Below are 20,691 nucleotides of genomic sequence, written 5' to 3'. Positions count from 1 at the left end.
TGAAATAAATGTGATATAAAGTACCTTAAAGGACAGTTGACATTGGTTCCACTAGGGTGATGGAAGTAGCAGTAGGTGGCAATAGGCAGCAAGGTTGATATTTTTGTCGCCGGATCCTAATACACATAACCAAAGGACGGCCTTGCTTCCCCTGTCTCTTAAGTGTTGGTCTTTCCAATAAGGGGGGGGGGGGAGAAACAAAAAAAAAAAAAAAAAAGAAGGAAATATTGCTCCTGTTTTAGGCATTGCCCTCAAACTATGCGGTTGTAGCAGCAAAGTGAAAAAACACAGATCAGAGATAGAGTAGGTCAAAGATACGGTTAATTTTAGCTGAGTGCGTGGACATTGAAGACAGTGGAATGATGCAATCTATTTTCCCTTCCAGAATGTTAGGTCAACATGTCCACTCGGTAGGACAACTATATGGGCTGCCATGTTGCATCGCTCAATGCCATCTTTAAAATGCTTGTGAAGTAGATTCACTTTGAAACTGCTGCTCTGACAGACTCTGTAGCAAGGATGGGAATTCTTGAGTGATTGTTCATAGCTCCATCCTCTCATTTCTGGAGACTCACTGTTACGCTGTAATTGAGCATGTGAGAGTATTTTGGTTTGGAGCACAGCAAGGAAAGAAATAACTTTAAACAAAACTAAAATAGTATGATATTTTCAACATTCATATTTTAAAAGATCTTGGGGTTCATCAGCTTCACCATGAGCATAAGTGTGAGACATGCACTACACGGGCCCCTGTGACATGAGACCATCTTAGAACGGTGACAAGGTCTCAGACCTTAACTCCAGTGCACCTGGGCTTGGTTCCTTCTCCAACAATGACAGGTGTGACTTGGGCAAGTTACTTAACTTCTGTGATCTTCACTCTTCGACTGTAAAATGGGTTCAGCATGACCAAAATGAAAACATGAACCACCCACACAGGGCTGAACTCATGTTTGGAAGTGCTGGAAATAGCATTTATCAGCAACAGAATATTCAACAAATCTCCATCCGTCAGTTATCAGGTTGAAAAAAATGCACACTTCCATGTGTATTTGTGTTTGTGTATATGTGTGTGTGTGTGTGAGAGAGAGAGAGCATCCTGGTGAAGAATACATGGAAACTTTTCTAATTGAAAGACCAAATAGCAGCTGAATGGCATTGTCCCAAGTCTCTGATTCGTCATCTAGCTGTGAGCATTGTTTTTCTCAAGAAATAAAGGCAAATCTGGAATATGATTAATACTTAGTAGAAAAACACAGAAGAAGAAGGGGAGAAGGAGAAAGGAAAAGGAAGGAGATGGAGAAGGAGGATGGGGGAGAGGAGGAACAGGAAGAGGAGGAAGAAAGAGAAGAGTGCTCTAAGCCACTAAGTTTACTTCATTCCAAAAAAAAAAAAAAAGCAGTGAAAAGCCTATAAAATACATGGTGTAACCAATCCCTCTTGAAAATACATGATTGAAAAGACAGATACTTCACTCCTCAGCTTCATAGAGGCCTGTATCTAAAGTAATGAAAACAAGCACTTTTTTAGGGGGAAAAAAAAAAAGCCCTGAGTATTGTAGGTGTATGTCTCATTCCTTAAAACCTGCCAGTACTTTGTCACTGAAGAAATTAAAAATGCCAGCACTGGCAATGGGAAGTGTGCTGATATAAAAGTGAGTTGCTTGGCAACAGATTAACTTATTTAAAACTTTTACCGCTGCTTTGACAAACAGGCTGAAAAAAGAAATATGAAGGCAACAGTAAAATCCTCCGGATCAGAACTCCCAGGTGACCCTCCGAAGTAGAAGACTCACTGGCCTACATGCTGAAGCTGTGAGTTTGCAAACTGCATTTGCCAAGCACCCTGGCCAGTGGGTTTCCTATTAGATTCAGACAGTGAGAGGTGCTGGCTGCAGACTGCCCGGCAGGGGAGAGAAACAGGAGGTCTGTGCCTCTGACAGTGGTGAAGCTGCTGGATAGAGCTGGGCATATCATCAGGGGATTGCAGATTCCAGGGGCTGGAGTAGAAGCAGACTCTTTTGTAGCTTCAGCCATGGCCCACACGGTGCCCTGGGGAGAGACTCAGGATTGGCTGCTAGAAGTGTCTCTAAAAGCTCAGTAACAGAGGTAGACCTGAGGACTTCAGTTCCATGGTGTCAGTGTGTCCTGCTCTCCAGGTAAAATCATCCTTCCTTTCCCCCCTCCACATCCTGTGTTTTCTCTTCTGTTCTCCCTGCCCTTGTAATACCCCCTTCCCTGCTTTAAACTCTTTCTCTTGAAACACCTGAAGTGGTTTCTTACTGGACACTGACTAACAGAATCTTAAAGGAGTTTAAAGCCTCTCTCAGTAGACCCAAACTGTAGAGCAATAGGATATGGGCAAAAGTAGAAATAAGCATTATAAACCAAACTGGGAAGGGTATGGTGATGGGTAATTTAAATGTCTCAAAAGATAGAAATCGCTATAGGCAGAGATACAAATTATAGAAATGATGCAGGTGGGAATAGTCTATTGGCTCTGTTTCCCTGGAGAACCCTGACTCCTGCAGGTGCCATGACTAGCACGTGAGGTGATGCTGTTTGTTGGTGGCTGAGGCTAGACTGTGAAGGGCTCTGATATCAGCTGAAGGCTTTGGGACTCTATTCAAACGTTCATCAGAAGCTTGGCTTTTAAGGGAGAGGAGTGAAATGGTCCTATTTTATTTTCTTGAAAACCACCCTGGTTGTAGGACTGTGGAGCATGAATCTCCAAGGAACCTAGATTTAGGAGAGTGTGACCCTCAAGGGAACAACTCCTCGGAGCATTCAGCTAAACCTCCACATATCTGGGAGTCACGTGTTCTACCTTCCAACCATCAGACCCTCTTATTCGTCAGAGCCCAACTCAGTCCTCCCTACTGACATCTGATGATCTTATAGTCAGTTTGGGCCCCTGTGGGGGCCATGGTTTTTCCAAGTCTCTCTGCTTTTGATCAGACCACAGTGTTCAGGAACTGTAGGTGAGGGCAGATGGATTGGTGGTGTGAAACTCTTATTCTTGACCCAGAACCATTTGAATGAGTAAAGCTGTAAGTAGACAGTATGGATGCCAAAAAGCACATGGACTCAAAGATGACATCTATGTCCAGACCTTCTAGGCTTCATGGTCACAAGAGATCTTCATAGAAAGATCTAGATATCCAGTAATGGTTTGGGGCTTAGTATGTGGTCCTGTTATCCCTTTCAGGGCTTTCCAGAGGGAAGTAAATCAGACTGTTATTCTACAAAGTCTCCAAACATGGACCCAAGGGTGTGTTTTCTGCACATTTAGTGAAACTTAAGCCCTAGAGCCCTGATGTGGATGGGCCCCTCCCAAAATCCAGGGCCCTCAGAGGGGCCATTACAGTGTTGTTTAGAGTCATATGGTTTTATAAAATTTGTAAAAGTGAGATACTTTAATCACAATCAACTAAAACTGCTGTCTTTCCCTTCTATCTTCTCTGCCAAACTTACCCTTGTGTTGGGTGGTGTTACAGTGGCCATGGGCATTCTGAGGATCTCACTGGGAAGAATGTGAGTTGGGGTTAGTTTGGGTTTATTGAAATGAATGCATATGTCTCAGTCACTTCCAGAGCAGTTGAGTTCTTGTAATCATTCGGGTGTGGAAATGAATTCTAGAAATATTCCCGCCACCCACTGTGTTGACTCACTCAGTGCCTGACACAAAAGTGCAGGACCAGAGGCTGGTCCACAACATAAACTTACTCCACAGCCACAGAAGTGTGCAAGGCACAGTGGAGAAACAGGTCTCAAGATGAACATAGCCAGAAGCTAATCTGTGGAAATCCTTTCAATCATCAAACATGTAAAATTATAAGCAGATAATTTGAAACAGAAGTTCTATCCTTCCCAAGAATATATTTGATAGCACAGCATATACAATCAAAGTACCCTATATTTTTTCTTTTTAGAAGAGAATAGAATGAACCAGAATTATTAAAATAACTTTAAATTCTTGTCAATGTGACTAAAAATACCAACACCATCAAAAATAACAAACTCACAATACACCTTTGTGACCAAAGCAGCATGACCAGCTGGTTAATGAATGTTGTCTCTGAATTCAAAGTTTTTAAAAGAAACTTGAAAAACTTGAAAAGACCTGAAATCTTAGAGCTTTTAGATAAAGGAAATGTGATGGTGGTTTTGCCAAATTTGACCACAGTAACTATTTCCATGGCATTGCTGATAAAAAGTCATGATGCTGAAAGTTTGTCTGAACTATTAATAACTAAAAGAAATCAATTAACTTTGCAAGAAAAGAGGCTGAATTATTTTTCTCTGCTTTGGAGAAAAGATGACAAAGTTATCAAAGATTATACCATTTGCCATACTATTTTGTAAACAAAGGCTCATTGATTCATAGCTATGGAATGTAAACTCTTTCCTTAAAGATGTAAACTGATCTGAGAGCCTAGAGGATATTGAAGCTCAGGGAATATGTGAATTTAATACCTAGAAAATACATTTATTTTCATATATTAAAATTAATAAATTTTGTATATAGTATATACTTTTCTCTATATTAATTTAACGCATACAATAAATGAATTTAATATCTAGAGATATGTATAATCAGGAAAATACTGTTATTCTTTCGTATGAATACTAGCCAACATTTACTGAGTGATAACTGTATGCAAGGTATTGGTCTAAGCACCTTATGCATATTATTTTTCAAAACACATACATGCATTTACCACATAAGGTGATTCAATTAACTCACTCAGGGACGACAGAGTCACTAATTCCAAATTAGAACTGTTTTGTCATAGGTAATTTAGGTAGTTGTTGGACAGTTTCCGAAGTTCAGAAAAATAAGTTCTCACAGTATGTTGAATTGCTTTTATTTTGTTCTAAAAGTTCAGCATTTGATGGAAGGAGCAGGGTTGAGGAAAATAGCTTTGGACCCACAAAGATCTGAGACTCAATGCACGTTCTGTTATTTACCAGATGATCTTACAAAGCTGCATACCTCTCCTCATTCTGCCTCGACTGGATAGTGAAAATGTCAGTGAGGACACATCCGTAGGAACCAAAGTTTAATTTCTTTATTTCAGGGGGCCATTTCCTCAAACCTGAAGTTCAGAAGAGGGAAGGCTGTGTTTTACCCGGGACTTCCTTGGCCACTGCTGGTGGAAAAAAACATTATGCCTCCCATCCAAGTACTAACCAGGTCTGACCCTGCTTAGATTCTGAGATTAGACAAGATAGGGAGAGTTCAGGGTGGTTTGGCCATAGACTGTTAACCCTAGGAAACAAACTGAAGGTCTCTGTAGGGGAGGTGGGCGGGACGGGGTAACTGGGTGACTGATGGGCATTAAAGAGGGCACTTGATGGAATGAGCGGTGGGTGTTGTATGCAACTGATGAATCACCGACCTCTGTCTTTGAAAATAATGATACACTCACTATATGTGAATTAGTTGAATTTAAATTAAATTAGAAAAAAACATTCTGCCTTTCATTTGTCATGGCTTAAAGACTTTCTCAGAAAGAATGTGGGTTCAGAGAGCCCAGGAACTGGCCCAGCTCTTCTGGGGGCAGCTGGCTGCCTGTGCCAGGAGATCCACTGACCACATCCTACCTGATGCCACCTGCATGGCCCTCCCTCTCATCACCTAGAAGCAGGGGCTGTAAACACACCAGCACCTGCCTTTCCTCAGACACACCTCGCTTCCCACATCTCCTCAGGCCACACATACCACTCATCTCGCTGGGACTCTCTGCCTTCCCTGGTCCATCTGTGAGCTCCTGGCTCCCCTTCAAGATCTGGCTCACATGGCCTCTGCTCAAAGCATTCACATTCCTGGTTCCTCTTCTTATAAGGACATGGGCCCTATCGGATCAGAACTCCATCCTTGTGACTTCTCTTAGCCTTCATTACTTCCTTAAAGGTCCCTTCTCTAAATACAATCATACGAATTTGTAGGGTGACACAATTCAGTCCCTAACAGGAGGGAAACAGCTCAACTATATGTTGAAGGAAGAGGGCTGGAAGCCATCCAGCCACTGAACCACAGCAACTCTGCCAGAAATGCTTGTCCTGGGGCTTCCGGGGAGCTCCCAGGTGGTGGCACTGACATGTTGCCTGATAGAGGGTGACGCAGATGAGCCACCCAGGGGATGAAAAGCCATGTCCATAGCTCTCTGAAGCTGCCTCGGTCACCTGCTTTGGCCACAGCACAGGCTCCAGGAGAAGGCGAGGGTGAGGCTGGGGAGTCAGGGAATAAATAGCAGGGGAGGGTGGCATTGAGTAGGGAGTCTGTCCCCCTAAGGCCAGGATGGCCCAGAGGCATGGTTGTCACTTTTGAATCTTTGCTTCCTAGTTGAGATCAGGACACAGAGTCAGTGTTCAGTCATTAGTCAGTGAATTCCAGGTGGTTGTGTGCATGAGTGTGTGGTGAGCTCCCCGTAACTGCAGACCCTTCCTGCAGAGGCTGCATCCATCCCAGAAGCTGTGGAAGGTGGTGATGTTTTGGATAACACCTTCACAGTTCCTGTCCTGGACTAGTATTATGACTCCTTGTTCACCTAATAAAGTGAACCAGAGAAACAAAAAACAAACAAAAAGCAAAAAGCAACCTTCCCATCTCTTTTCATGCCCAAGTACATTTTTAGTTTACACCATAATCCTAAGAACCATACTATTATTTTACTTCTGAGTTTGCTTCATTTTTCAGAGACATTTTAAGAGGAAGACAGCTTGCAAGCTTCCTTCATTAGGCACGTCGTACATCAAAAAAAGGTTCATGGCTCTTTGCCATTTTGTCGTACATATATAAGAAGCATTAATAATATCTCATTAAAGCCTCTCCCTTCTTTCAACAGAGGCCATAGGTTGAACTTGCCCTATGATCCAAGCTCCATGCTGGTTTGTAGTTGCCCTGCCTGCTGAGGTATAGGGCCAAGTCCTGACCACAGGCTCTAGCTCTTTCTAAGAGGCGTGCAGATGTACACTGTTCACCTCAAGAATTAGACTAGACAAAGTGGGCCCAAACATAATAAGATAGCCCATTAGAAACATTTTCTGTGCTTACATCTTACTGACTTTTATCATAAATTAGAGATTTTGAAGAGAATGAGTCATAGAAAAAGGAAAAATAATAACGTGGTTCAGCAATCAGCATATGATATCTCCTCGATGACTCATAACATCAGACTCAAGTCAGGACAAACAGAGTTCCTGTCAGAAAGGAGTGCAGTTAAAAATAAAAGCAAAATAGGAAGGTGGGGGGAGCACTATAACTGTACCTAGAACTCTTTCCACCCTGGATTCCCTAATAAGAGGTTCGAGGGACAAATGAGCTGAAAAGCTTGTGTCACAAGTCAGGAGGAAGCAGCCCCAAGGAGCCAAGACAAATGGATTTCTGAAAAAACAGTCCTCCAGGAAAAGAGGATGTGAGCTCTGAAGGATGCATTACCCTCCATGTGGGTCAGGGAGGCTAAAGGGAGGAGGGGTCTTCCCAGCAGAATCACGGTAGGATGGAAGGAGCTCAGGTTTTGGAGGCAAGCAAACTTGCATCTTAATTCAGCCTCCACCAGAATTTGCTGTGCAGCCACAGAAGCCTGGGAGTTACTTACCTTCTCTGGTCCTTAATTTTCACACCTGTTCACAAGGACAACAGGAGGCATCCCTGAGCCATTGTGAGGATGAACTGATGTTGAATGTGTGAAGCCCTTAGCTTGGGGTATCAATTTATCTATGAATCATTAAATCATTCTTTGCCTTAAAACAATGGATGAAAACAAATCTTGACAGAGGTTTCTAAACCTCTCTAGTTTACAAACTCGAAGGAGTGTCTGCAGGCATGATGCACAGTCTGAGCCCCCATGAGGATGGTGTAAAGCTCTGTTCACTATTGCTATGATCCCCTTCACATTTATTACAGTGCAAGGATTCCAGGGATCTCAGCTGGCCCAGTAGTCTCTGGGCAACCAGAGACCTTCTTCCTCAATCTCTTCCCAACCAGTATAGCCCATCTCTCAATTCACATTTGGAGATCTCTGAATTGCTTTAGATCAGAATCACTTTGGCATAAGTCTTGACTCTTCCATTTGCTATTTATGTGATGTTGGCAAGATGATTAACCTTTTGAGACAGCTTCCCTGCCTATGAAATGTATAGATAGCTACTACCTTAAATCGATGCTGTGAAATTTTATTTTTTATTTTTTATTTTATTTTATTTTATTTTATTTTATTATTTTATTTTATTTTATTTTATTTTATTTTATTTTATTTTATTTTATTTAAGGAGATGCTGTGAAATGTTAAGTAAGGAACTCGAAGCACCTAGCACAGGTAAGGGGCACTAAAGTAAGTGGTAAACTATTTTTATTGCTCTTTAGTGACTAATCTGCATCTTTCTGAGTGTAAATCAGCTAACCAACAGCAGAAAGTACCTCCCCACCCTCCCAACCGCCATCCCCCCACCCCCCCCACCCCCATCCCCACCCCCATTTAAAAGAGCATGGTTGGATAGGAGTTAGCTGGATCCACCGGTCACCAGGTTATCATTGTTGCTTGACTATCCTAGCCACCCACCATCCTGCATGGTGATTCTTTGCTGCAGGACCCAAGATTTTGCTCTTTGCACTTCCTTTGAGAGCAGACACCTCTCATGATTTCCTTCCAGAAAGGAACAGTTTCCTTCCATCTCTAGGAACAGTTGCAGCATGAATCTGTCTACAACTAACAATACAACTAACACTCTTCCTCATTAATCCTAAAGTCAAGTCCCAGGGTGATGGCAATACACAAGGTGAGTGGCAAAGTTTTAGCAACTTGCAAAGTCTTTACAGCTATAATTCCTGCCCTGGAGTTCCTAACTCCCTTCTGAGAGGGTCCTGAGCTCATCTTTGCGTTTGAGGGATAAGGCTCAGCATACCACCAACATTCTCACTTTCAATCTGCTTATGCCACAGTGTTCTTCTTCTAGAAATGTTGAATAATAGGTTGGACTCGGTGTGGCAGATTATACTCTCTAAAAAATGGTCACACCAATTCTTCTGTCTCTCTAGAACCTTGTCAGGAGGCAGAGCATATGTATGCTCACCTCAAGTCTTGGTAAGCTTGATGGCTGGCCCAGTAAGGGCAAGGTGTCAAGAGGGATGAATGTGACTTCTGAAGCTTGATGTGCAAAGGTGGTATAGACTCTTCCTTTCTCTGTCTCTGTGTCTCCCAGAAAACTCACTTTGGAGCCCTGATCCATCACATAAGAAATGCAGCTGTTCTGAAGCCTCCATGCCTCTCCCCAACACCATAGATGGGAAATTCTCCAAAGAAGGAAAAACTGTGAGTCCTTAGCAATTCACCCCGTACACTTCAGAGAAGGGTAGAGTAGAAACAGATCACAACTAATTGTTTCCACTAAACAGCAACAACAAAACAAGATAAAAACTTGATGGGATTTGGTCATCTCCTGAGACGGGGAATAATCTAGAAGGAAATAGAAAAAGAAACTTTCTATGGTCTTTTTTTCTGTAATGCTTGTTTAAACAATGAATTCCACTCATTGCCCCTCCTCTGGCTGGGGAGGGAGAGAAACAACAGTAAAGGAGAGCCCAAGGGAATGGTGGCATCAAACTGTTGTGTTTGTCAGGCCATCCATATTGGGAGAGCAATCCAACACAAACACACTTTCTCTGCCTACATAAGAAGGTTACACCCTGGACTAGTCAGCATAAAATCTTTTATAATAACACAACTATATAAAATTGTAAGAAAACATTCACCAATCAAAACAGTCATGACTGCATGTGAAGCTCCTTAAGAAAACAGAAGCATCCGCCAAGGGACACCAGGAGTCACCAGTCCACAAAGTGAAGCTCAAGGGAAAAATAAAAAAAACTTCCACGAAGACAGGCAGGTAATCAAGAATTTGTATATGCTATACTGGGGCAAAGACAAGTATCTAGTAATGTTGCCAGTATTAAAGATCAGTAAAGTAAAAAATAAATAAATAAATAGTAATAAATAAATAAATAAATATCCTGCTACTTTCAAAAATCACAGAAGAGAAAAATAAGTACAAAGAAGAAAGATAGTGTATGAAATTTTAAAAATTTCTTCTAGAAAAAGGGCATACACTAAGTCATAGAATAAATATTCTTATAAAATATTTTCTCAAAAGAACTTATTAAAAAGCCCTTCAGAATTTGGATGAACAGGGTGATGTAAATAAAAATTAAAACCTAAAACATAAGACACCACTATCTGAAAGATTGAATTTGAAAAAAGAAAACCACACACTCAAGGGAACAAAAAAATCTATCAAGACCAAGTGACGGTGAGGAAGTGAACAACTCTTGTTGGTAGTAAGGTGAATGTACACAATCAATTTAGAAAAGTTTTTGGTAATATCACCTAAAGCTAAGCATTTGCATATAGCCCATGATCCAACCATTTCAACATTAGAGATGTGCCCCACAGAAATACACACACAATACATACAAAGATAGGCACAGAAACATTCCTAGAAACATATTTCATAAAAGCTCCAAGATGGAAACAATACAATTATCAATTGGTCAATTGTTCCAAATGTACACAATCCACAGTTATGCTGCCATGGCCAACTTTTAACTATTGCCACAAGAAACATCAGGATTGACTAGAACAGACATAATATTGAGTGCAAGAATATGAATACAAATCAGCACAAAAAGTATGATTTAATTTCATCAAGCTCCACAAACAAGCAAAACCTACCTAATGATTGAAGTAAGAATAGAGGTTAGTTGTTAGTTTGGGGGAGCGAGCATAATAACTGGAATAGAACAAGAGGATGGCCACTGGGGTCCTGGCAAGGTCCCATGTCCTAATTTCCGTGGTCCACACGGACTTGTCTCCTTAGTAAAATTCACCAAGCAACATCCCTGTGAATTTTATACCTTTACTGTATTTGTTATGCTTCAACGAATATGTACAATGTGTACAAATCCCTATTTTGCCTAAGCTGTTGTGTGGCTACCGTAGTCGTAGGTGACCCAAAGATTTCAAATAACGTGTGTGAGGCTCAAGGCCAGATATGGATCTTCTGACTCGAAGTTGTGTGTTCCTCTCACTACCCTCTTGTTGCTTAAAGCTTCACAGTTTTGCAGATGCCTGGGTTTTGATAGGAGGCTGTCGTGATCTGCAACCATGGGACTCGAGATGATAGTTGTACACACTTGGGATCCTCGGATGGCACAGCCATTCCCTCAAGCCACAGGCTGGCAAGAAAGTATCAGTGCTAGAAGAGTTAAAGTGTAAGACGGCTTGAGATGTGGTAGTTCAAAGCCCTTGCCAATAACTCTTTGTTATGGGCAGCATTTTCAAAGCAAAATTACAACATGTTAGAAAGTGAATGAGGCAAATTACTGATGATGTCATCAAAGTAATAACTGCTAATGAGCATTTTACTCCTGGGGATTGCTTGATGCCACGCTGACAGGAACAACTGATTTGCTTTCTGCGAATCTATTTGGATTATTTACAAGGCATCCTGAACGTTGTAAAAGCATAATGTAAGAAAAATGATAGATCAAAGTTTGAATACAATGCTGGGATGACAGAAGGGAAAATGTACTCTCTCTTGTGTAATGGGTATTTTGACAAGGGTTTGAAGGACTTTCCTAAGGGGTGACAATGAGCACATATTTAAATGATTAGATTTCCACCAAAATTAAAAAGAAGCATAAATAAAATTTAAAACATGTTTTTATTTCCCCAAAGGGCTTTGGAAGAGAATGGTCATTACCCAGGAACTTCATTTTGATGTGACATCCTCTGTTCTGGATACAGGCACACGATGGGCACTGGTCCTTCGGCAGTTTATTATTTGACAACTGGTGATAATCCAAGACTCAGACTTCTGCTGGTGCTCTCCCCCACTGCCCATCTGTCTGCATTCCAATGTCCATTACCATCATCCCCAGAGGGTGAGAAGCACACAAAGAAAGAAATTGAGATTCTCGTTAGTCATGTGGATATTTGTAAGAATTGGCATAGTAGGAAAGAGAGAGGAAAGAGTTGCATTAGTGGCTGGGAAGGAAGAGAAGAAAGTCAATAAATTAAAGAATTTCTAAATGTTGCTGGGCTCTTGTGCATGCATTAACAGTGAGCTATAAAGTTCCATTTGTGAGTCCTCTGCCCATGCATATCCTGGTCAGGTGATGGTCCTGGGGGACTGTCTGAAATCCTTGAATGACTACCCAAAAAAGCTGGATAAAATGTAATCAACATGTTGCTGCAGAACATGACCAAGGAAGATCTAGAAATGCATCATATATGTAACTTCAGGTCAGAGACACAAATAGGAAGGAAAGCAAGTCATGGTGGACCTTGAAAGTCCAGATAGAGCCCCTAAGGCCCATATTTGAAAGGACCCAGGCTTTGTTTAATGCTTTCCTGGACTTGCCATTTTGAAATTCTGAAAAAAATTGATTTTTGTACCTATGCTCCCTAAGTGAAATCATATGCAATGATGGAGCGTGTTTGAGAGCAGATTTGCACAATGTGTGTCCACCTTTCCCCATGACTTCATTTGCAAATATGTTTGGGACGCCCCATAGGCACAGAGTTCCAATGGACCCGCCCTGCACGGGAGCTCAATGAGTCCCCAAGTACCTACAAGAGATCCTGTTATGTCTACTGCTGAGTGAGCAGCAGTGAAAAGCCACACTTTCAAACCAGGACATGCATCGAATGCAGAAAAAAGGCAGTGGTGGTCTAAGAAATTATGTCTTCTCATGGCCACATTACTTCCCTGTATTAGCCAATCACATATGAGGCCTAATGATGACAAGGAAAGAAAGGGTGAGGTAAGGCAACCCCCTGCTGCCCCCCACCCCTGCCCCGTCCTTCCAGTCTGCCCTTCTCATCAGTAAGTCAAAGGGGGAAGGACACCAGGCCCGCTGAGTCAGTGGAGCATGTAACTGTTGATTTCTGGGTTGTGAGTTCAAGTCCTGTGTTGCATGGAGATTACTTAAAAAAATAAAAACAATAATAATTTTTTAAAAAGGTGGAGCAGGATAGAATGTGCATATATCAAGAAGTGGGATTTAAAAAATTGAGTTTATTTCATGCCATCTTTCCACTGTTCCATAAAAATGAAATAGACATGCATGTGGGAGCCAGCGATTGTACATAGATGCTGAATGTGTCTCACGTGTTACCTAATGCTATACTGCATAGTGCAAATTCAAGTTTTCCTTACTTAGAATGGCATCAAATGACAAATAAAGAACACCCTCACAAGTACAGAAACCACAGAAGAAAGAAAAAGAATACACGTTTATTTGTAATTGTAATGATACTCTTATTCCTGCTTTTTAAACCAGAGGTCCCATATTTTTTTTTTTTTTTTTTTTTTTTGCAGTCAGCCCAGAAAATTGTGCAACCAGCCTTGGTGAGGAACAAAGTCGGGGTGGCTAAGATGAGTCCTTCCAAAGGCAGTTGATGGCCTACGAGGAGCTTTGTCAGCATCCACAGAGGCATTGACCCAAAGTAGACATAATGATTTCTCCAAAATGCACACATTGTGGGTGCCAATGAGCCAGTGTTATTCTTACTTCTCTTTTGATGGAAATATTAATCAAAGATTTAACAAATGTTAAATAAAATTTCACAAAGGGAAAGCATAGTACTCTATTTTAACATGACAATTTCTTTTATTCCAAGGCAGACTTGGCTTCAATCACTCTTTAACCTCTGGCTTCTATGCTTTCCCTGCTACAGCTCAGGATGTGACTCTCAGCATGATCCCTGCCATCAACCCACTGCACCTCCCCACGCATAACAGGACTGTTCTGTTGCTCGCTCAATAGCTCAGTAACAGTTGTGTGCTAGAAGGTTCCCTCTCCAACCCCTGGGCCTGGGTAAGCAGTGCTAAATCATTCTTTCTGAGTGTCCAGGGACAGCTTTGTGAGGCCAGCTTTCTGCGGGTCCCAGCCTTGTGGGGGTCTCAGCCTTGTGAAGGTCTCAGTTTTCTGAGGGTCCCAGTCCATAAATGCCCCTTTTTACACTCACAGCACCTAGAAAGCCACAAGCATAAGGGCCTTCTTTTTTTTTTTTTAATGTCAATTTTCTCAAATTACTTTCTATTGAAAGCATCCCATATGTGATGTTCTTGTCGAAGTGGAAAGGAATGAGTGGAATGAATGGAAAGTAGATTTGTAAATCACTTAATAGATGTTGATTTTTATGCAATAAATCATATTCAGTTTGGCTTCTCAGCAGAGGAGAGTAGAAGGGTTCAGATGATATTGAAACTCACAGGCTGTGGAGGGAGGCTCCAAATACGATGAAAGAATGCAACAGGGAACTTCTCATCTCTCCAGAGTGCAAGGTTCTGAAAAGTGGCAATTCAAAATTAATCAACATTTTAAAGCTCCCTGATGAGACTCACCCCATCTGAAATTCATGAAAGAGGAAGAAATTTTTGCCCGTCATCCCACCACGCTTTGAGGGGGGAAGAGTACACGTGTGGATTATCGGGCTTTGGCCAATTTTCCGGGCCCTGATTTTCCCCATCTGTTAAGTAAGCATATAAACACAGATTCTAATTTCTTCACCAGGACTTTGAACTATTAAAGACAGATGTCTATAAAATCACCTGGTGAATTCTAAAATCCATATAGAGTGAAGAAAAAGGAGACTCCTTGACTATCTAATTGTTGAGCCCCTTCTATGTGCCAGGCTCTAGGGTTGGCACCTTAAATACATGATTTCTCTTAATTTTCATCATGATTGTGAGGAGTTCAGATTGTTATTTCTTGTTGGGGAAGAGAAGTAGGTTCACAAGGAAGGCAAATCAGGTAATGTTACACATCAAACAACACCAGGTCCCTTACACATAGAAGCAAACCGGAAGAGGACCCAGGCCCTGCAGAAACTGCCTCTTGCCCATTTGTGTTCAACACACCTACTCTCCTCCTCTGAGAATGTCCTGCTGTCTCTCACAGTCTCCTTGTGCCCTCCAAGATGTAGAGCGATTGGGGTTGAGACATGCTGTGGCCTAGCTTAGGTGGCTCGTTTGGGGAGAGCAAGGCTCTCACCCTACACAGGAGAGACCAGAAGAGACATATAAAGGAATTTGGGGAGCTAGACAATAGAGGTGCTGGAATTCACAGGCAAATCCATCTGCCTGCAAAACAAGGATTTCCTTATTTCCCAGAAGCAGATCTCTTCCTCCAACAGTCAGATCTGCTGGGGGCTGGTTGCCAACAGCAGGTGATGAAGAACACTTTTCGGTGAATTGCAAGGACTGGGGCATGAGGGCACTGGTGGGTTTACAGCAGAAGGCATACGCTGAGCTAATCTTCGGTAATTCCTTAAAATAAGAGTGATAATAATAAAATCCTTCTAGGCTTACACCAGGGGACGATTTTACACTGGGCAACAGCTCAGGGGGCTCCGCTGAGAATTTTTGCAAATTTCTGTCCAAGTTATCAGACTATTACAGAGAAGGCTTTCGCAGCTGTGCACAGGAAGCCCCATGACAAACGCAGCTACCCTCTTCCTGCTAAAAAACTCTTTCCATAGCTTAGAGATAGTCAAGGAGCAGGTAACTGAAACCAGATCTGGTTCCAGGTGATAGCAGTATCTGGAAAAGATGTTCCCAGGGGGTGGGAAGAGGGCAACAGAACCAGTGACCTTGCTTACCAGCGGGAGCTAATTTGGGCTCAGAGAGCAGCAAATCAATAAGTTAGTGTATTTTGACACAGTGCCGAAATGCACCACCATGCGCTGCCTTGTTCCATATGCATGTCCTTGTCGTTACCTCCTGTGGAGTCCTCAGAACACTGTACTGTCAGAGGCTCTGGGACAGCTCAGACCTAATAGTTGGTCATGACAAATTGCCTCACAGTCCAGCGAGTGTCTTCACTTCCTAAATATCTTATAATATTACCAAAAAAGGGAAGAGACAAAAATATAGTTACTGCTGCCTAGTTATTATGACAGAAATAAGTGTAGCCAGTTGAAGTAGTGTCACCTTGATCACATGCATGATGTAGCAGGGAAACCAGCTGAGTTTGGAAGACAGCCAGGACTGAGTTCAAATCCTACCTCTGCTTGTCATCCAAGGTTCTCACGATCAGTGTTCTCATCTATATGTGGTGGGAAACCATGATACTGATTCACTTGGTTGTGGAGATGGACATACATTCTTGCCTTAACCATTCCATTCATCTCACCTCTACAGGGGGACCTACTGCAAACCACTAATAGGTGGCTCACCTACCAGCTCAAATATCTTCAAGGAGCCCATGCCCTCTGTTACTCTCCATAGACTGTTGTCAATACTCCTTACAAAACAATGGGAGGCAGTATGATAGCACCTTTTATTTCTAACCTCGCCTAATAAATTCTCATAATGGACTACACATGGATTTCTACATGGGGGAAATCATTTGAAGACCTTCAAAGTTGGCTTGGAATTCTCTTATCCACTCAACTTCTGTATCATCCACAGAATTTATTCAACAAGCATCCAGTGAGTGGGTCTCAGCTCAGAGGGCCTTTTCTTCTTGAAGCTTTCCTTGGGTGCTTTTTTGCTGAGCTCTCACTCTAATTGAGATATTATTTAATTATAGCACATATTGAACAATATTAATGCCAAGTGTGTTTTTGTCTGTCTCCCCTACTGGATTTGATGCATGTATCTTGGAATCACTGCCACCTGGCATAGTATTTAACAGTTCGGAGACAACCAGTTTCCATCGAGTGGATCATTTTGAAACTATTCTGTCATGTTCTGAAAAACTAAGGGATGCCTGGGTGGCTCAGCAGTTGAGTGTCTGTCTTTGGCTCAGGGCATGATCCTTGGGTCCCAGGATCAAATCCCGCATCAGGCTCCCTGCATGGAACCCGTTTCTCCCTCTGCCTGTGTTTCTGCCTCTCTCTGTGTCTCTCATGAATAAATAAATAAATCTTAAAAAAATAAATAGATTAAAAACTAAAAAATATATAATAGCTTCCATATTCCCTACTTATATCTAAGGATAATCATTTTCAGTAATTATTCTTGGATTTATTAGGACTTTTTAATAGCAGGGTAAAGCTGGTCCTTCAGGAGATGGAAGGAATCCTAATTTCCTCCCCACATCTTCCTTAGGCAGAGTCAAGGCATGGTAGCCAAAGAGATGTGGTACTCGTATCCCTCCTGAGCTAAAGGAGTCAGTCCTCCAGCTCTTGGTAGAGCTGTTGGAAGATTACCCTCAGCCATTATTTTGTTCAAGGACTGCCTCAGCCACAGACAGCCACCTTACCCAAGGTCATGCTCTTCCAAGAATGACTTACATCCAATGACTTAATCCATGCCAATCAAAGGGAGGGGCATAAAGACCCAACCATTTCAGTCCAATTCAGGGCAATTCTGATGGACCATTTTAGTTCCTGAGTTCTGCTGGAACTAAACTAAAGTTCTGATGGAACTGGCTGAGACTGCACCTGCATGCTAGCTCAACTTTCCATTTTCTCCAATCCTACTTTTTATGCTTCCCTTCCATGGAGATTGATTACCAGCTTACTCTAATAAACTTGCTGAACATTAAACTTTATTTTGGTGTCTGTACCCTGGTGAATCCAAAGAGTTGATTAACGTAGGCAGGACTAAGTTGGGATTTGGTAGCTGTATTACTCACCACCCAGGTGATAATTAGGATGCAGTCATTTGTTGTTGGTGATGCACATATAGTCCCGGCACCAGATAGTAGCCACTTGTTGAAACATTCCCTGGAGGTGAGATGGGATGCATACCAACAGAAGGGACTGTATTAGCTGGCATAGTTCATCAGGCACCTGAAAGGGATGGAGAAAATAAAGTATATAAGGGCAGTGATACTATATTGCTATCATTAGATGCTGTTTAAGATCTGGAAAAACATAATAATGAAATTAAGATTGATTAAGAAGCCAAGTGTGAAAGCCACAGTGTCTGTGGTAGTAAATAAAAGGGCTCTAATCTCTTGCAGCAGAACAGCAGAGAAAGCTGGAGAGCCACCCATAAATGAATCATCATGGTAGCTGAGCTACAAAGAAGGTCAAACTCATAACCAAGGACTGTTTATGCCTAGGTGAAGGGTCTGATTGGGGAAAAACGGGACTTAGATACATGGAGTCAGAAACATGTGGGTTGAAGTCCCTGAAAATTTAAATATTTTAAAATATCAGAGTCCCTAAATCTCTGAGCCTCCAGAAATGGCCTTTCCCTCTCTCTTAACCCACTCAGAAGTCTCTCCCCTGCAAGACAGCAGGTGCCCCCTCAGGATCTGGCCCTATCTTCCTTCCTGGCCATTAAGCCAATAACTAATGTAAATGGCAGCTTAATCCAGCCAGGAATACGCTGAACCTTGTAAGGAAAGAAAAAGAGTATATCCCAAAGAAGTTTTAAGACCTGCTAACATGGACCAGCTGAGGCCAGGTGACTAGTGGGGAATTGGATTATGAAGGTGCTTGATCGAGGAGGCTGAAGTACAACAGTGGATAACGTTGGCTTTAGTTGTTTGGGACCACTCTCCCAACTTGCAGCATATAACACTTAGCAAAACCTGGTGACAGAAAAACTGGTTCTGGAAATCATGCAGACCAATTCTTAGAAGCATGGAAAAAAATCATACCTAGGAAGTGAGGTCTAAATACCAGAATTTTGGGACGCCTGGGTGGCTCAGCGGTTAAGCGTCTGCCTTTGGCTCAGGGCGTGATCCTGGAGACCCGGGATCGAGTCCCACATCAGGCTCCCAACATAGAGCCTGCTTCTCCCTCTGCCTGTGTCTCTGCCTCTCTCTCTCTCTCTATGTCTATCATGAATAAATAAATCTTCTAAATACCAGAATTTCTATGTCTAATGGGATTAAAAGTCTCAAGAAGAGGACATGCTGAAGGAGATCTACAATGTATGAAAAACTCACAGTACAGTTATATTCCACAATAAATTCCAGAAGAAATAAGGAATGTGCTGATGATGGGCCAACATCAGCAAGAAATTAAATGGTGGCTCCCTTTTGTAGGCAGGGTTGACAGTGGGAGAGGACATCACAGAAATAGACTCACTCATGGCAATGAGGATGATAGGATCCCCAATGAGTCCAGGTTGTAGCACTTCATTGTTAAAATACAGATAAAACACAACTATTATAACAAGTGCCAAGATTGTGGTAACAAGCAAGAAGGCCTTACCCACAGAGAGTTATAATGATAATCAAGAAAACAGGGTCCTTAGAGTCAAAACAGATGGAAAGCCAATAAGTAGAATACTCAGCTTGTCTCATCAGAAGAAATCAAGGATGAATTACCTGGAGCCTGAAAACAGTTGGCTCCACATATGCATGTGTGTGTGTATGTGTGTGTGCATGTGTATGTATGTGTATGTATATATGGGTGTGTGTATAGACACACACACACACACACACACACACACACACACACACACACCCTGCATAGCTTCTGGACCTGAGCCAGTTTTAGAACTAAGAACTCCTTTACTTTTTTACAAAAACCCAAATTAACATTGATATTAGAGACCCAAAAAGTCATCATAGCCCCCATGTTGGAATGGGTCCAAATAAATAAGCCAAATCCTGACCAATGTCCAATAAATGTCCAATCAATGTGGGTGTACAAAATCTCCCTTTTCCAGACCCTTCTGAAACTGATCCTCCCGCCAACTGCAGATAGTAAATAAAAAGCAGTATCACAGTCCAGGTGTCTAGCAAAAATTAGTTTCATTCTCAAGTCACTAAATGATGCTTAGGGAGTAGTCCTCATCAAATCCTCAATTAATTCATCAGTCTTTCGCAGAAACCAGCTGAATCTTGGATAAAGATAACGTACCACCATAAAATCTCAGATTCCCCAAATCTCTGAGCCTCCAGAAATGGCCTTTCCATATTCACCATATTCATCCCAACTGAAATTGCAGTTTTTGTTGCAGATTAAATATCTTTGATACCATGGGTGAACATGGTCTTAATGTAGGATTTGTGGCCATTGATTATGGTTATTCTTTTCTATCCTCATCAGAAAAGAAGACCAAACATAGTTCGTATTACACTGAATAGGTACAACTATAGGTTCATACTTGTCCCCCCAAGGTGATGTGTTAACTCCTTCATTCCTCCATCTTGTCAATACTGTAGTCTGTAGGGATCCTAGGCCACCTGACATCCCATAGATCATCACATTGAATCACAACATTGATAAAACATGCTTATCAAACCAGATGAGCAAAAATGACTGCCTTGTTTAAGCCTTAATAAAATGCATCTACGTTTGAGGGGAGAGATAAACTCTACAAAGACTGATGGGATACCGTATGAGTAAAATATTCTGGTTTGGGGACAAATGAGGATTCCATATGTATTGGTATTGTGTGGCTGCTATAGTGAATTACCATAAAACGAATAATTTAAAACAGCAGAAATTTATTTTCTCAGTTCAAGTCCAAGTCCAAATTTATAGGGTTGATATGGCCATACTTCTTCCAAAGGTTTTAAGGGAAATTTCATTTCTTACCTGTTCCTGCTTCTGGCCCCAGGCATTGTTTGAGTTGTGACTGCATTACTCCAATCTCTGCCTCCATGATCCGATTGCCTCCATCTCCTGTGTCTGCAAAATCCCCCATGCGTCTCTTGTAAGAACACTTGTCATTGGATATGGGGCATACCAAGACAATCCAGGGTGATCTC

The 20,691-nt window shown here is 41.9% G+C and overlaps 2 long non-coding RNA genes across 5 annotated transcripts; one reads left to right on the top strand and one right to left on the bottom strand.

Annotated features, from left to right (window-relative positions):
* The first annotated feature begins 1,608 nt into the window (after window positions 1-1,608).
* LOC140601726 (uncharacterized) lies at window positions 1,609-13,582 on the top strand. 4 transcript variants are annotated; one of them, XR_012004765.1, is made up of 5 exons: window positions 1,833-2,158; window positions 8,277-8,323; window positions 9,207-9,316; window positions 11,738-11,943; window positions 13,383-13,582. It is a non-coding gene; the product is annotated as an uncharacterized lncRNA (long non-coding RNA). The 4 variants fall into 4 exon arrangements; XR_012004766.1 differs by lacking the exon at window positions 13,383-13,582 and adding an exon at window positions 9,769-9,890 and having other exon boundaries at window positions 11,738-12,095; XR_012004767.1 differs by lacking the exons at window positions 1,833-2,158; window positions 13,383-13,582 and adding an exon at window positions 1,609-1,814 and having other exon boundaries at window positions 11,738-12,095.
* LOC140601727 (uncharacterized) lies at window positions 11,746-16,906 on the bottom strand. Its single transcript, XR_012004768.1, has 3 exons — window positions 15,668-16,906; window positions 14,280-14,354; window positions 11,746-11,907 (listed from the first exon to the last, which is right to left on the bottom strand). It is a non-coding gene; the product is annotated as an uncharacterized lncRNA (long non-coding RNA).
* Between the last annotated feature and the right edge of the window lie 3,785 nt (window positions 16,907-20,691).

This window comes from Canis lupus, chromosome 12 (genome assembly GCF_048164855.1).
Source record: "Canis lupus baileyi chromosome 12, mCanLup2.hap1, whole genome shotgun sequence".
NCBI classification, from domain to species: Eukaryota; Metazoa; Chordata; class Mammalia; order Carnivora; family Canidae; genus Canis; species Canis lupus.
This window is presented reverse-complemented; position numbering and strand designations above follow the sequence as displayed.